Source organism: Tamandua tetradactyla, chromosome 4, assembly GCF_023851605.1.
Source record: "Tamandua tetradactyla isolate mTamTet1 chromosome 4, mTamTet1.pri, whole genome shotgun sequence".
NCBI lineage: Eukaryota > Metazoa > Chordata > Mammalia > Pilosa > Myrmecophagidae > Tamandua > Tamandua tetradactyla.
Window position 1 is genome coordinate 17,083,445 of NC_135330.1, and position 16,810 is coordinate 17,100,254.

General features: G+C 37.5%; 2 long non-coding RNA genes across 4 annotated transcripts in view; one reads left to right on the forward strand and one right to left on the reverse strand.

Annotated features, from left to right (window-relative positions):
- LOC143680192 (uncharacterized) overlaps positions 1-16,810 on the forward strand; it is a 56,651-nt gene that overhangs the window by 33,640 nt on the left and 6,201 nt on the right. The window contains exons 4-5 of one of the 3 annotated variants that reach the window (XR_013174038.1): positions 7,076-8,304; positions 8,975-9,053. This is a non-coding gene — a long non-coding RNA (uncharacterized LOC143680192). The remainder of the gene's footprint in view (positions 1-7,075; positions 8,305-8,974; positions 9,054-16,810) is intronic. The other 2 variants (XR_013174039.1, XR_013174040.1) reach the window with 2 other exon arrangements.
- Positions 1-16,810, reverse strand: part of LOC143680194 (uncharacterized) — a 146,104-nt gene that overhangs the window by 27,329 nt on the left and 101,965 nt on the right. The window lies entirely within an intron of this gene.

Consider the following 16,810-nt stretch of genomic DNA (forward strand, 5'->3'; position numbering starts at 1 on the left):
GACCAGCCCTACAAGAAATACCAAAGGGAGTTCTGTCAGCAGAGAAAAAAAAAAAAGACAAGAGAGGGAGGTCTGGAGGAAGGCACAGAATTGAAGAGTACCAATAAGGGTAACTGAAAGGATAAAAAGAGAAAGAGGGAAAAGAATCTATAAATCCGTCAAAATTCCAAGGATAAGATGGTGGATTCAAGAAATGCCTTTTCAGTAATAACTTTGAATGCTAATGGATTAAATTTACCAATTAAAATATACAGATTGTCAGAATGGATTAAGAAATATAATCCAGCTATTTTCTGCTTACTAGAGACATGTTGTCCCACACATGTTGTAACCAAAAAAAAAAAAGAAGCAAAAGTAGCTATACTGATGTCAGACAAAATAGACCTTAAATGTGAAGACATCACAAGAGACAAAGAAGGACACTATATATTAATAAAAGGGACAATTCACCAAAAAGACATAAATGTTTATACTCCCAATCAAGGAGTTCCAAAGTACATGAGACAGACATTGGCAAAACTGCAGAGAGCAATAGACATTTCAACAATAATAGTAGGAGACTTCAATACACCACTCTTCTCTATAAATAGAACAATCAGACAGAGGTTCAGCAAGGAAATAGAGAAGTTAAACAATTTAATAAATGCATTAGACCTAATAGAAATATAGGTCATTACATCCCCAAACACCAGGATATACATTCTTCTCTAATGCTCATGGAACATTCTCCAGATTATATGCTGGGACACAAACTGGTCTTTATAAATTTAAAGAACTTTCTCTAATCACAGTGGAATGAAACTGGATATCAATAACCACCAAAATATGAGAATTTTCACAAATATATGGAGATTAAATAAAACACTTTTAAAGAACCAGTGGGTCAGAGAAGTAATTGCTAGAGAAATCGTTAGCTATCTGGGAATGGAAATGAGAAAACAACATATCAGAACTTATGGGATATGGCAAAGGCTGTGCTGAGAGGGAAATTCATTGCCATAAATATCTATGTTAAACAATAAGAAAGAGCAAAAATCGAAGACTTAATTGCTCACTTGAGAAAGAACAGCAAACCAACCCCAAAGCAGATAGAAGAAGAGAAATAACAAAGATTAAAACAGAGTTAAATGAATGGGAGAACAAAAGAATGACAAAAAGAATCAATAAAACCAAAAGTTGATTCTTTGAGAAAATCAATAAAATTGATGAACTGCTACTAAGGCTGACAAAGAAAAAAAGAAAGAAGACACAAATAAACAAAATCAGAAATGAGACGGAGTCATTATTACAGACCCTGAAGAAATAACAGAAATCATAAGCGAATACTATGAACAATTATATGCCAGCAAACTAGACAACTTAGATGAAATGGACAAATTACTGGAAATACACAAACAAGCTACACTGATTCAGGAAGAAATAGGAGATCTCAACAAACCAATCCCAAGTAAAGAGATCCAATCAGTCATCAAAAATCTTCCTACAAAGGAAAGCCCATGGCCAGATGGCTGCACAGGGGAATTTTATCAAACATTCCAAAAAGAACCAACATCAATCCTGCTCAAACTTCCCAAAAAATTGAGGAAAAGTAATGCTACCTAACACATTTTATGCAGCAGTAAGATGAAATGATGTCCTGAAGCACATGACAAGATGAATGAGTCTTGTCATAATGCTGAGTGAAATAAACCAGACATAAAAGGATACTGTATAACTCCACTTTTATGACCATGATAAGGCAAAATAAGAAGCTTGTAATACAGAATATAGGGGACCTAGAGATACATGGAAGCTAGAGATGGGTGAACAGTTAGCTAATGAGGTTGAACCCAAATGTAAGGGAATAGATAGAAGTGAACACAGTTCACTAGTGGGTCTACAAGTAATATTACATATTGAAAGTGAACATGATTGAAACGGGTTATATAGACTCATGTGTTCCACAGATTAACACTATAAATATAAATAAGTTCTTGCATTAACTACTTCAAAGGTATGATTCTTGTACAAAGAGTATATAAGTTCAGAGTATAGGGAGAAAACTGATATTGCATGCTATGGGCTATGTTTAGCAGGAAAATATCAACAGTATGACAGCAAACACCAAGGGTAAATATGGGGGGAGGGGCAAGAGTTAAAGAGAGGTTTAGATTTTCTATTTGGTGAAAATGTGTTTATTGGTTATTGTTCTCTTGGGAACAATGAAATTATATAAAGTTGAGTGTCGATGCATTGTTGATTTTGGACCTTATACATGATGCCTAATGAATGGAGGTGGCTGAGGGATACACTGACTGAGAAGTAGACTGGCGAACAATGGTATTTACATATGATTGAATATTGTGCTGCTACCAAAAGGAAAGAAATTCTGATGCATACTACATTGTGAATGAACCTGTGGGACATTTGGTGAGGCAAAATAAGCCAGAAACAAAAGAGCAATTATTGTATGGTCTCCTCTAGAAAATGTTTTTAAGAAAACAGGAGACTAGATTGTAAGCTCTTATAGCAGTCACATTTAGTCTGGAGCGGTGATTATTATTTCTGGATTTTGAGAGGCTGTTTTATATATGTATGACCTGGTATTTAAAGATAAGAATGAAGCCAATCAGATCGAGATTAGGGAACTCAGAACACAGGGGTAAGGAAGACACTGTCTACATTTTAGAACCTCATCTACTCTTTGAGACCAATGGAAGAAAGGTTTATTTTGTCCAGAACCTAAATTTTCCATAGCACATAATCTAACTCAACTTGTCTGGATAGCTCATGTAAGCAATTGAAACATAGGGATCCCAGAATAAGAGTGGGACTTTTAACCCTGTATAGCTTAATGTAGTGCCTAGATACATCCCAGGATTTATATTAGGTAGAAAATCCAAAAGTATTGGCAAAGTTCCTTGAGGGATGGGAGAAAAAATATGGATCTATCCAACTTTGCCACCAGGTTTGATACTGTGTCAAACATTTGGGACAACCAAATCAATAGGCCAAGCCCTTGATCTTGATGCTTGCTCTTGTGAAGCCTACGTATGTAGCAGGGAAGCTTAGCCAACTATAGTCATGCCTAATAATTACTTCTGGAAGACCTCTTTTGTTGCTCAGATGTGGCATCACTCTCTCAACTCTGCAAGTGAAAACATTGCTCTCTCTCCTACATGGGACATGATATCTAGGGGCGAAAGGTTCCTTGGTGGCATGGGAGAGCACTCCTGGGGATGATTCTAGTTCTGTCACCATGGGATCAACAATGCCATCGTGACCAAAAGAGGAAAAAGAAATGTGGCAAATAAGGTATCAGTGGCTGAGAGTTCAAATAGAGTCAAGAAGCTACTCTGGAGGTCACTGTTATGTAAGCTTTAGTTAGACATTTTTACCTATCATAACTTGGCAAACCCCAACCAAAACCATTCTAGCCAATGCTAAAGAACATCTAAGGCAATATATAAGATTCTACAAATGTTCCATGCACTAGGGTATCTTTTCTAAAACCTACAACCTCCAGATGGGTCTCTGGACCAGACAAGTCCTGAAACCTAGAGGGACCAGCCTCTATAAAACATCAGCTAGTTTCCATCCCCCTAACCCATATTATCAACAAAGCCCCTTCCAACATGAAAAAGTTAGAATGGTCATAGTCCAAATATCCCTAAAGAGTCGGAGAAAGATTAAAGGTGATGGTGGAGTTACACTGAGAACTAAGATTTAACAAATGAGTATGATTGCTGAATTACTATACTGATATTTCTTCTAGTCCCCAGTATGTTAGAGCAGCTAGAACTAAAAACCTAAAACTGTGTAATTGTAACCCATACCAAACTCTGAAATATGTTCAACAACTAATTGTTGCACTGTTTTGGATTTATTGCTTTTTTTTTTTGTATGTATATTATTTTTCACAAAACAAAGAAAAAATCAATTGTGATGATAAAAAATATACATATATATTCCTCCTAGACTCCAATTTTCTGGACCAGCTAGAAGGAAAAATCTGAGATGATGGAATGGTAGCCCATGACAAATTGGGATCTGTCCTGTAACTACTTGTTGAAGAATGCTTTGAAAATTGTTACTTTTTCTTTCTGTCCTCTGTATATATGTTATATTATACAATAAAAAATTTTAAAAAATTAAAAAGTAAGTCCAGGTGCTCTTGGGAAGGATCCTGCTACACTACCAAAAATTTATGTTGTTAATCTTAGTCCCAACCTTCCCCAAAAGGACTTACTGTCTGTAACAGGGTGACTGTGCAGTGGGAAAAACAAAATGATTAGACATGCTTGAGGATTATTAGACACTGGCTCTGAACTGAAATTAATTCCAAGAGACACAAAAATCCTTCTGGTCCACCAGACAGAGCAGAGGCTTTTGGAGGTCAGGCAGTCAATGGAGTTTTAACTCAGGTCCATCTTACAGTGGGTCCAGTGGGTTCCTAAAACCATTCTGTCATTTTCCCAGTTTCAGAATGCATATTTGGAATACTCATAGTCAGCAACTGGCAGAATCCCTATATCAGTTCCCTGATTTGTGGAGTGAGGGCTTAGGAATGACCAAGTGGAAACCACTATATCTGCCCCTACGTAGCAAAATAGTAAATCAAAATCAATACTGCATTCCTTAGGGATTCCAGAGATTAGTCAAGGACTTGACTATCATCTAGGACTTGAAATATGTAGGGCTGGTGATTTCAGTCACATCCACATTTAGGTCCCCAACAGATGGTTGTTGTATGATGACAGTGGATTATCATAAACTTAATCAGATGGTAATTCCAATTGCTGCTGCTATTCCAGATGTGGTATCATTGCTTGAGCAAATTAATGCATCCCCAGGTACCTAGTATTCAGCTATTGGTCTGGCAAATGCTTTTTTCTTGATACCTGCTAGTAAAGATCACCAGGAATAGTTTTCTGTCAGCTGGTAAAGCTAACAATGCACCTTCACCGCCCCATCCCAAGGGTATAACAACTCTCCAGCCCTATGCCATAATCTAGAATGAAGAAAACTTTATTGCCTTTTTCTTTCACAAGATATCAAATTAGTCCATTATATTGATGAAATTATGCTGATTGGACCTAGTGAGTACAAAGTAGCAACTACTCTAGACTTACTACGTATCAGAAAGTGTTAGATAAAGCCAACAAAAATTCAGTGGCCTTCTACATCATTGAAAATTTCTAGGCATCCAGTGGTATGGAGGCATGTCAAGATATCCCTTCTAAACTGAAGGATAAGCTGTTGTTGCATCTGGCCTGTTCTGTGACCAAAAAAGAGATACAATATCTAATTTGACTCTTTGGATTTTGGAAGTCACATATTTCTCATTTGGGTGTGCTATTCAAACCCATTTACTGAGTTAGTTTTGCATGTGAATTGGAACAAGAAGTGGGTCTGAAACACATTCAGGCTGCCATAAAAGCTACTTTTCCAGTTGTCCATATGATCCAGCAAATCCAATGATGCTAGAAGTTTCAGTGGCAACTAAATATACTCTCCTATAGGCCGGTCCCTGTAGGAGAATCACAGCTCAGACAAAAATGTAGGATTTTGGAACAAAGTTCTGCCATCCTCTGCAGATAATTACTCTTTTTTTAAGAAATGGCTTTAGCCAGCTACTGGACTTTGGTAGAGATCAAATGTTTAACCATCAGTTACTGGGTTACCATGAGAACGGAGTTAGTTACCCATCATGAACTGGGTTTTGTCTGATCCACAAAGCCATTAAGTTAGGTGCCCAAAGCAGCACTCCATCGTCAAATTCAGTGGTATATATGAGACCAAACTCAAGCATGTTCCCGAAGGCACAAGTTAAACAAGGAAGTAAACTAAATGCCCCGTCCTCTATTTCTGCCATATTAACTTCTTTTTTCCAGCATGCATCAATGAACTCTTGGGGCATTCCCTATGATAAGTTGTCTGAGGAAGAGAAAGCTCAAGACTACATTATAGATGGTTTTGCATGATATATAGGCCACACCTGACGTGAACAGCTGCAGCAAACAGCCCCTTTCTGGGATATCCCTGAAGAATAATAATGATAGTTTCTCATTTTGCTTGTAAAGAGAAATGGCTAGTGGGGCATTTTTGTACTGTTTCATGTGCTGTACCAATGGTTTGGCTGGATGGTGAAGGACTTGGAAAGAATATATTGGAAAATTGGCAACAAAGAGATCTGGGGAAGAGTTATGTGGACAGACCTTTAAGAAGGGGGAAAAAAAGAACATATTTATATTCCATAAGAATTCTCACCAAAGGGTGACTTTAGTAGAAGAATATTTTAACAATCAACTGGATACAAATAAGCCTCTTTCCCTCAGTTACCCCTGTGTCCAAAAGGCTCATGAATAAAGTGGCCATGGTGGTAGAGATGGAGGTTATGCATGGATTCAACAACATGGATTTCCACTCACCAAGGCTGATCTGGTTACCACCACTGTTGAGTGTCCAATCTGCCAGCAGCAGAAGTGAACATGCAGTCTCTGATATGTACCATTCCCTGAGGTAATCAGCCTACTACCTGGTGACAGGTTGATTAGACTACTTCTATCATGAAAGGAGCAGCATTTTGGTCTTACTGGACTAGACACATACTCTGCATATGGATTTGTCTTCTGCCAAGCATACACAATGCTTCTGCCAAAATGAAAATCTGTTGACTTACAGAATGCCTTATCCACCATCATGTTTTCTACACAGACTTACTTCTGAATAAGGAACTCATTTCAAAGCAAATGAAGTGCAAAATAGTCACATCCTCATGGAATCACTGGCCTTACCATGTTCCTCCTCAGCCTGAAGCAGCGGGATTGATAGAACAGTGGAATAGCCTTTGCAAGACTTAATTACGGCACCAACTGGGGGACAATACATTGCAGACCTGGGCAATGTTTCCAGGAGGCTGTATTTGCTCTAAATCAACACCTACAGTAGGGTGCTGTTTTTCCCTAAGCCAGGATTCAAGGGTCCAGGAATCAAAAAGTGGAAGTGGGAGTCACACCACACATTATTATCCCTAGTAATACACTAGAAAAATTTTGCCTCCTCTCCCACAACCTTAAGCTTTGCTTGTTTGCAGGTTTTAGCTCCAAAAGGAGAAGTCTTCCACCAGAAGACACAACAAAAGATCCCATTGAACTGGAAGTTAAGACTGCTATCCAGCCACCACTAATGGCCCAGACCTTTCAAGAATGAAGATTTGGGTCACTACAGAAGGCCTAAAACCAAGACCAGCTGAGGAGCTTGCTGACAGTAAAGGGACTATGGAATGGGTGATGGTAGAAGGTAGTTATAAATGTGAACTATGTTCATTTGACCAATTGCAGAAACAAGGACTATAATGGCTATGAGTATTTCTTCCTTGTCTTGTTATGAATATGTTTCTGCATATGCATAAGTCAAATATCTTTGCTTTTCCCCATCTTATCTTCTTATCACATAAAATACATTGTATTAACTTCACGTTATAGTATCTAAGTTACAAGATATTAAGTATAGGAGTGAATATTAATACCCAAGGACTTCTACTCCCTTCTGGGGAAAGGGTTAGGATATTTTCATTTGTATGCAGAATAGTTGAATTACATAGGTGAAATTATGACTGCTATTGTTTTAATTTAGTGATTAGGTATAGTTTATGGGTGCCAAGTTGACAAGGGTTGGAGTGTGATGATTGCATTCATGTGTCAACTTGGCTAGGTTATGGTGTACAATTGTTTGGTCAAGAAAACACTGGCCTGATTGTTACCGTGAGTATTTCATGGATTTAAATAATTAGTCAACTGATAGCAACTATGGCTGATTACACCTAGAAACCACAAAGAAGATTGAATTCAGCAGTGACAGAAGACCTATCCAATCAATTGAAGGCTTTAAATTGAAAACTGATGATTTCAGCACAGTCAGAAAGAATATTTTTATCTCTACTCAGTCAGCCAGCTTCTCCTGGGGAACTCATCGAAACCATCAGATGAGGTGGTGTGCCTATGGAATTCAGAATTGCCATTCTCCACAGCTGTATGAATCAATTCCTATAATAAATCTCAATATTTATGTGCACATGTGCACACAAATGCACACCCAACCTGTTGGTGCTGTTTCTCAGGAGAACCCTGACAAATAAACACAGAGACAGAAAGTAGATTAGTGGTTGCCAGGAACCAAGGGTAGAGGCAAATGGAGAGGAACTGCTACTGGTTATGAAGTTGATTTTCCAGTGATGAAAATATATTATACAATTAAATTATGTTCATGTTTTCACAACCCTGTGAATACACTAAAAACTATTGGATTGCAAATTTTAAATGGGTGAGTTGTATAGTATGTGAATTCTTTCTCAATAAAACTGTTGACAGAGTGATATCATCTGAGGAATAAAATTAGTTGTCAAAGTGAGAAGGAATCTGTTTGAACTGCTTGTTCTTTTTAATTTTTGTACCATTTGCTGTATTCCTAGTAAAAAAAATATAAGTGATTAAAAATAAATAATCAAGAATTATATGACTGGTAATAGAGCATGCATTTGAACCCACATCTGTTTAGATAATTGGAAGATAATTTGAATCCTTGCCCTAGTAGTTAATAGATGGATCTCCGGTCTTTAAAATTTCTGGGTAAGCCTTTGATTCATAGAGTCATGTTCTTTCAGAAGTTGTTAAAAAAGAATTCCTTGTATACTTTTTTTCTTAGAATATTAGACAAACTACAAATCTTTTTCTTGTAATTGCACTGAATCATCTAAGAGAATATTTTCTGACTAGCTCATTGGTCCTACATAAGCTATCCTACAGAACCATATTCACAGGCTTAAAGATGTCATGGGTGCCAACGAATCCTGAAGTGGAAAGTAGAATGCTAGGACCCAGAGATTTGCCTCCAGTAATTTCTCTATGACTTTGAATAATTATTCCAACCCCTTTGCTCCCTAGTTTCCTTATCTTAAAGTATAAAAGTAATATTTTTCTTTTTAATTTCACAGAGCTTTTTGAGTGATAGTCTGAATCAGATAATGGCTATGAAAATATTTTAAAATGTAGAAAGCCCTTTACAAACGTCAGGTGAGATTATTGTTATTTATTATAATACAAAAATCAAAATAATAATAAACTTGATAATAATGATGATGAAGAAGAGAAAATTTATACAAAAACCTATCTATTAAAGACTTCTGCCCTTTAACATTGACCTTCTATATCTATTGTGTATGGGACCAGCATTATCTACAGTTACACCACTGTCATGATGACTACAAATTGGCTATTTTTTAGTAACACCTACTTATGAAAAATGACCTATGGAATTAATAGAACATGAAGCCAAGACTACTGCATATAGCAATCCAGGAAGAAAGCTTATGAGTTTCAAACATATATTTGAAACTCATAATATGTTTTAATTATATTAAAAACATAATTATCCAAATTCAGGACTTCTGGTAGGACAGGGAGGCTCAAACTCTTGTTTGAAAGCAGAAGTACAAAGCAGCTTTTGTTATGAAACCATAAAGCAAGAGCCTATGCTTTATGGGGGGGAGGGGCCTCCGTAAGGAATTTTATCTCCATCCCAAGCAGTTGTTGATCTAGGTACAACAAGGTTGAAGTGATTTGGCCATGCCAAGGTGCCATAACTCATACTGATGATCTAGCTGTGGCTCCTACACTGCCCAGACTCCACCCTGTCCCCACACCCTCCATCAATAGCTCTTCTACCACAACCTTACACCAATATGGCAGTAGCTAGATTTTAGGTAGGATTGTTCCTTTGCTATTCTTCACTTTGATCTCATCTTTTTCTATATTTATTTATGTTGCTAAATGACCTCAGTTGGAAAGCATCCAGTTTTCCTTTGTTTTCTTTCTATATTTTGTCTCTTCTCCATCAATATAGATTGGACACTGGAACATTGCCCTCCTCACTCAGTTTTGAGTAGGTCCCCTCTATCTTCTACCTGTGTCCTTTTCTTTCTTACTGTACTTCACACAGTCAGCTCTTTAACTATCATTTTCAACAATAACTTCTGTATTAATTTGGAAGCTTCTGGAATGTGATAAGTGAGAAATGGAATAGCTTTTATAAAGGGAATTTAATTAGTTATAAGTTCAGAGTTCTAAGGCAATGAAAACATCCAAATTAAGGCACCAACAAGAGGTTACTTTAATTCAAGGAAGGACCATGCGTAAGGAACACTTCTGTCAGCTTGGGAGGTCCATGGATCAAGAGCCCCTCTGTCAGCTTAGTACTCAAGTGGTTGGCATCTGCTGGTCACTTGCTCCTGGGCTCTATGCTTTCAGCCTCTGTTCCTGTGGGGGTTCCTCACTTTGCTTACCTGGTGCTAACTTTCATCTCTTGGCATCCCTTGGCTCTCTCCAAGTTCTGGCATGCTTAACATCTCATGGCAATATATGCTGGGCTCCAAGCATCTCCAAACATCTGTGTTTCTGTTCTCCATGTGTTCACATTTGTGTCAGCTCTGCTCCAAAGTTTCTGTTGGCTCTGAGACTTGTCATTTCTGTCATTTCCAGTCAATTCTCACTCTGTCCAAAATGTTTCCTCTTTTAAAGGATTCTACTAAATTAATCAAGACCCACCTGGAATGGGTGGAGTCATGTCTGCACCTAATCAAAGGGTCACATCCATGATTGGGTGTGCCACATCTCTGTGTAGAACAGATTTCAGACTTTGACGTGGGTTACAATTTCAAAATTTTAGGTTTTTACTTCTAGCAGCTCGAAAATACTGGAGACTAAAAGAGATATCAATTTAATGATTCAGCATTCATACTCATTTATTAAGTCCTGTCTTTTATGTATAATTCCACCATCACCTTTGATCCTTCCATACCTCTCATTGGGGTTGTTTGGGTGATGGCAATTCTAAATTTTTGATATTGGAAGGGTCTGTCACTAATATCGGGTAGGGAGAAGGAACTATCTGATGTTCTGGGGAGACTGGACTAGGTTTCAGGACTTAACTAGACCAGGGTCCCATCTGGAGGTTGTAGGTTCCTGCAAGTTACTCTAGTGCCTGGAACCTTGGTGAAATCTTATAAATTGTCCTAGGTATTCTTTAGGATTGGCTGGAATGGTCCTGATTGGGGGTTTCCAGATTATGATAGGTAGCAAAGTCTACCTGAAGCTTGCCTAAGAGCAACCTCCAGAGTAGCCTCTCGACTCTATTTGCACTCTCTCTGCCACTGATACTTTATTAATTACACCTCTTTTCCCCCATTTGGTCAGGATGGAATTGTTGATCCCATGGAGCCAGGTCTAGATTCATCCCTGGGAATCCTCTCCCACATCGCCAAGGAGACTTCCCCCCGGGATGTCATGTCTCACGTAGGGGTGAGGGCAATGATTTCACTCACAGAGTTGGGCTTAGAGAGACAGAGGCCACATCTGAACAACAACAGAGGTCCTCCAGAAGTAACTTTAAGCAGGCCTATAGATAGTCTAAGCTTCTATGCTACCTACATAAGCTTCACAAGAGTAAGCCTCATGATTGAGAGCATGGCCTATTGATTTGGGTGTCCCTAAAGTTTGACACAGTGTCAGGGGATTCCCTGATGGTAAGGTTTAATAGTTTCATAGTCTTTCTCCCCTCCCTCAGCAGACTTTGCCAATACTTTTTGATTATCTGCTTAATATACTCTAGAATGTTTCCAGGCATTAAAATAATCTATGCAGGATTAAAAGACCTCTTTCCCATTCTGTGCTCTCTGCTCTCTGTGTTTCAGTTGTTCAAGTGAGGTATATAGATAGGTTGAATTAGATTAAGCACTACAGAAAATTTCAGTTCCAGATCAAATAAACCTTTCTTCCATTGGTTTCAAAGAGTATGTGTGGTTCTAAATTATAGACACTGTCTTCCTTACCTCTATATTCTGAATTACTTTAACCCCAACCTGTTCAGTTTCATTCTTGTCTCTAAATATCAGGTTATATATATAAAACAGCTTCTCAAAATCCAGAAGTAATAATCACCCCTCTGCACTTAAGGTGTCTGCTCTAAAAGCTTACAATCTAGGCCCCTGTTTAATAAGTATTTTCTAAAGGTTACCATACCATTGTTGTTTTTTTGTTTCTGGCTTATTTTGTCTCACCAAATATCCCACATGTTCATTCACATCACTGCATATCTCACAGCAATGTTCCTTTTTGTAGCAGCCCAGCCTTTGTTTATAAGTACACACCATCATTTGCCATTCTACTTCTCCATCAGTACATCCTTCAGCCACCTACATTCATTGGGCATCATGTAGAGGGCCCAAAGTCTACAGTCTATCAACATTATCAATTTTAGATAATTTCATTGATCCCAAGAGACAGAAACCAATAAACACACCCACACCAAATAGGAAATATAAACCTCCTCTTAACTCTTGTCCCTCACCCCATTATTTATCTCTGCTGTTTCTGTGATAGTGCTGATGGTTTCCTTTTGAACATAGCTCATAGAATACAATAGCAGTTTTCCCTGTACCCTGGACTTAGACACTTCTTATACAAGAATCTTATCTTTGAAGCTATTTTTACAAGAACTCATTCAAATTTCTAGTGTGAGTCAGTGGGACACGTAGGTTTATACAACCCCTTTCAATCTTGTTCATCTTCAATATGGTAATATTACTTCTAGACCCACTAGAGAATTACCTTCGCACCTATCTATTCCCTTACATTGGAATTCAACCTCATTAGCTGATGGTTCACTCGTCTCTAGCTTCTATTTATCTCTAAGTCCCCTGTATTCTATATTATAAGTCTCTGATTATACCTTGTACAGGTCATAAAAGTGGAATCATACAGTATCTGCCCTTTTGTGTCTGGCTAATTTTGCTCAGCATTATGTCCTCAAGTCTCATCCATCTTGTCATGTGCTTCAGGACATCATTTTGTCTTACTGCTGCATAATATTCCATTGCATGTATATACCACATTTTGTTGATCCACTTGTCTGTTGATAGGCATTTGGTTTGTTTCCACCTTTTGGCGATTGTGAATAATGCTGCTATGAACATCACTGTGCAAATGGCTGTTTGTGTCGTTGCTTTCAGATCTTCTGGGTATATACCAAGTAGCGCTATTGCTGGGTCATAGGGCAGCTTGATATTTAGTTTCCTAACAAACCGCCAAACAGTCTTCCATAGTGGCTGCACCATTGTACATTCCCAGCAGCAGTGCATAAGTGTCCCAGTTTTTCCACATCCTCTCCAACATTTACAGTTTCCTGATTGTTTAATGGCAGCTGTTCTTATAGGTGTGAGGTGGTATCGCATTGTAGTCTTAATCTGCATTTCCCTTATAACCAGTGAAAAGGAACATTTTTTCATGTGTTTTTGAGCCATCTGTATTTGTTCTTCAGGAAAACACCTATTCATGTTTTCAGCCCATTTTATAATTGGATTGCTTGTTCTTTTGTTGTTGAGTTGTATGATTTCTTTGTATATACAGGAAATCAAACCTTTGTGTGATATGTGATTTCCAAATATTTTCCCCCATTGAGTTGTCTGCCTCTTTACCTTTTTGACAAAGTCTATTGAGTTGCAGAGACATTTGATTTTGAGGAGTTCCCATTTGTCTATTTTTTCTTTCATTGTTTGTGCTTTGGGTGTAAAGTTTAGGAAGCTATCTCCCATTACTAAGTCTTGAAGATGTTTCCCTACATTTTCTTCTAGAAGCTTTATGGTACTGCTTCTTATATTTAGGTGTTTGATCCATTTTGAGTTAATTTTTGTGTAGGGTGTAAGAGAGGGGTCCTCTTTCATTCTTTTGGCTATTGATATCCAATTCTTCCATGCCCAGTTATTGAAAATACTATTTCATCCTAGCTTAGAGGGTTTGGGGGCCTTGCCAAAAATCAGTTGACCATAGACGTGGTGGTCTATTTCTACACTCTCAATTTGATTCCATTGGTCAGTGCCTCTGTCTTAACTATGGACATCTTAACTACTTTTAGCCTTCCTATCCATGAGCAGGGAATGTCTTTCCACCTATTCAGATCTACTTTGATTTTTTTTAGCAATGTTATGTAGTTTTCTGTGTACAAGTCCTCTGCATCCCTAGTTAAGTTCATTCCTAAGTATTTAATTCTTTTAGTTGCTATTTTGAATGGAATTTCTTCCTTAGCTGACTCCTCAGCTCACTCATTGCTTGTGTATAGAAATTTTACTGAATTTTATACATTAATTTTATATCCTGCCACCTTGCTGAATTTTTTTATTAGCTCAAGTAACTTTGCTGTATATTTCTCAGGATCTTCCAAGTATAGTATCATATCATCTGCAAATAATGAGAGTTTTACTTCTTCCTTTCCACTTTGGATGCCTTTTATTTCTTTGTCCTGCCTGATTGCTCTAGCTAGAACTTCTAGCACAATGTTAAATAATAGTGGTAACAGTGGGCAACCTTGTTTTGTTCCTGATCTTAAGGACAAGGCTTTCATCTCTCTCCATTGAGTATGATGCTGGCTATTGGTTTTTCATATATTCCCTTTATCAAATTGAGGTAGTTGCCTTTGATTCCCATCTTTTGGAGTGTTTTTATCAGAAAAAAGGATGCTGAATTTTGTTGAATGGTTTTTCAGCATCAATCGAGATGATCATCTGATTTTCCCCTTTTGATTTGTTAATGTGCTTTATTACATTAATTGGTTTTCTTGTGTTGAACCATACTTGCATTCCTGGTATAAATCCCATTTGGTCATGCTGTATACTTCTTTTAATGTGTTGGACATGATTTGCTAATATTTTATTGAGAATTTTTGCATCTGTGTTCATTAGGGAGATTGCCCTGTAGTTTTCCTTTCTTACAGCATCTTCATCTGGTTTTGGTATTAAAACGATATTAGCTTCATAAAATGAGTTAGGTAGAGTTCCTTTTTCCTCAATTTTTTGGAAAAGTTTGAGCAGGATTGGTGTTAGTTCTTTCTGGAATGTTTGATAAAATCCCCCTGTGAAGTCATCTGGCTGTGGGCTTTTCTTTATAGGAAGATTTTTGATGATTGATAGAATGTTTTTACTTGTGATTGGTTTGTTGGATCTTCTATTACTTCCTGAGTCAGTGTAGCTTGTTTGCGTGTCTCCAGGAATTTGTCCATTTCATCTAAACTTGTCTAGTTTGTTGGTGTATAGTTGTTCATAGTATCCTCTTATGATTTCTTTTATTTCTTCAGGGTCTCTGGTAACACGCCCCTTCTCATTTCTGATTTTATTTATTTGCATCCTCTCTCTTTTTTCCTTTGTCAGCCTTGGTAGTGGCCCATCAATTTTATTGATTTTCTCAAAGAACTAACTTTTGGTTTTGATTCATTCTATTGTTCTTTTGTTCTCCCACTCATTTAGCTCTGCTTTAATCTTTGTTATTTCTTTTCTCTTATTTGCTTTGGGGTTTTTGCTGTTCTTTCTCAAGATCCTCCAGGTTTGCTAAGTCCTCAGTTTTTGCTCTTTCTTGTTTTTTTAATATAGGCATTTAGGGCAATAAATTTCCCTCTCAGCACAGCCTTTGCCACATCCCATAAGTTCTGATAAGTTGTATTCTCATTTTCATTTGTCTCCAGATAGCTGCTGATTTCTCTAGCAATTTCTTCTCTGACCCACTGTTTGTTTAAGAGTACGTTATTTAATCTCCATATATTTGTAAATGTTCTCATTCTTTGGTAGTTATCAAGATCCAGCTTCATCCCATTGTGATCAGAGAAATTACTTTGACTAGTTTCAATATTTTTAAATTTATAAAGACCTGTTTTGTGCCCCAGTATATGATCTATCCTGGAGAATATTCCATAAGCATTAGAGAAGAATGTATAACCTTGTGCTTTGAAGTGCAGTGACCTATATATGTCTGTTAGGTCTAATTCATTTGTCAAGTTATTTAAATTCTCTATTCCCTTGTTGATCTTCTGTCTGGTTGTTTTATCTATAGAGTAGAGTGGTGTATTAGTTAGGGTTCTCTAGAGAAACAGAATTAACAGGGAACACTCACAAATATAAAATTTATAAAAGTGTCTCATGTAACCATGGGAACACAGTCCAAAATCTGCAGGGCAGGCTGTGAAGCCAACGATTCCGATGGAGGGTCCGGATGAACTCCACAGGAGAGGCTTGCTGGCCAAAGCAGGAAGAGAGCCTGTCTCTTCTGAATCCCCCTTAAAAGGCTTCCAGTGATTAGACTGAGCATTACTCATTGCAGAAGACACTTTCCTTGGCTGATTACAAATGGAATCAGCTATGAATGCAGCTGACGTGATTATGATCTAATTCTAGGAAATGTTCTCATTGCAACAGACAGGCCAGCACTTGCCCAACCAGACAAACAGGTATCACAACTTGGCCAAGTTGACACATGAAGCTGACCATGACAAGTGGTATATTGAAATCTCCTACTATTAATGTTGAAACATCTATCACTGCCTTCAGTTTTGCCAATGTCTGTCTCCTGTCCTTTGGTTCTCCTTGATTGGGAGCATAAACATTTATGATTGTTGTATCTTCTTGGTGACTTGACCCTTTAATTAGTATATAGTGTCCTTCTTTGTCTCGTATGATGTCTTTACATTTAAAGTCTATTTTGTTCAATATTAGTATAGCTACTTCTACTTTCTTTTTCCATCCTTTCTCTTTCAATCTATGTATCCTTGTGTGTAAGATGAGTCTCTTGTAAGCACCATATACTTGGATATGTTTCTTAATCCATTCCACCAATCTGTATCTTTTAATTGGTAAGTTTAATCCATTAATATTCAAAGTTATTACTGAAAAGGCATTTCTTGATTCCACCATCTTATCTTTTTTATTTTATTTGTCAGATCTATATATTCTTTT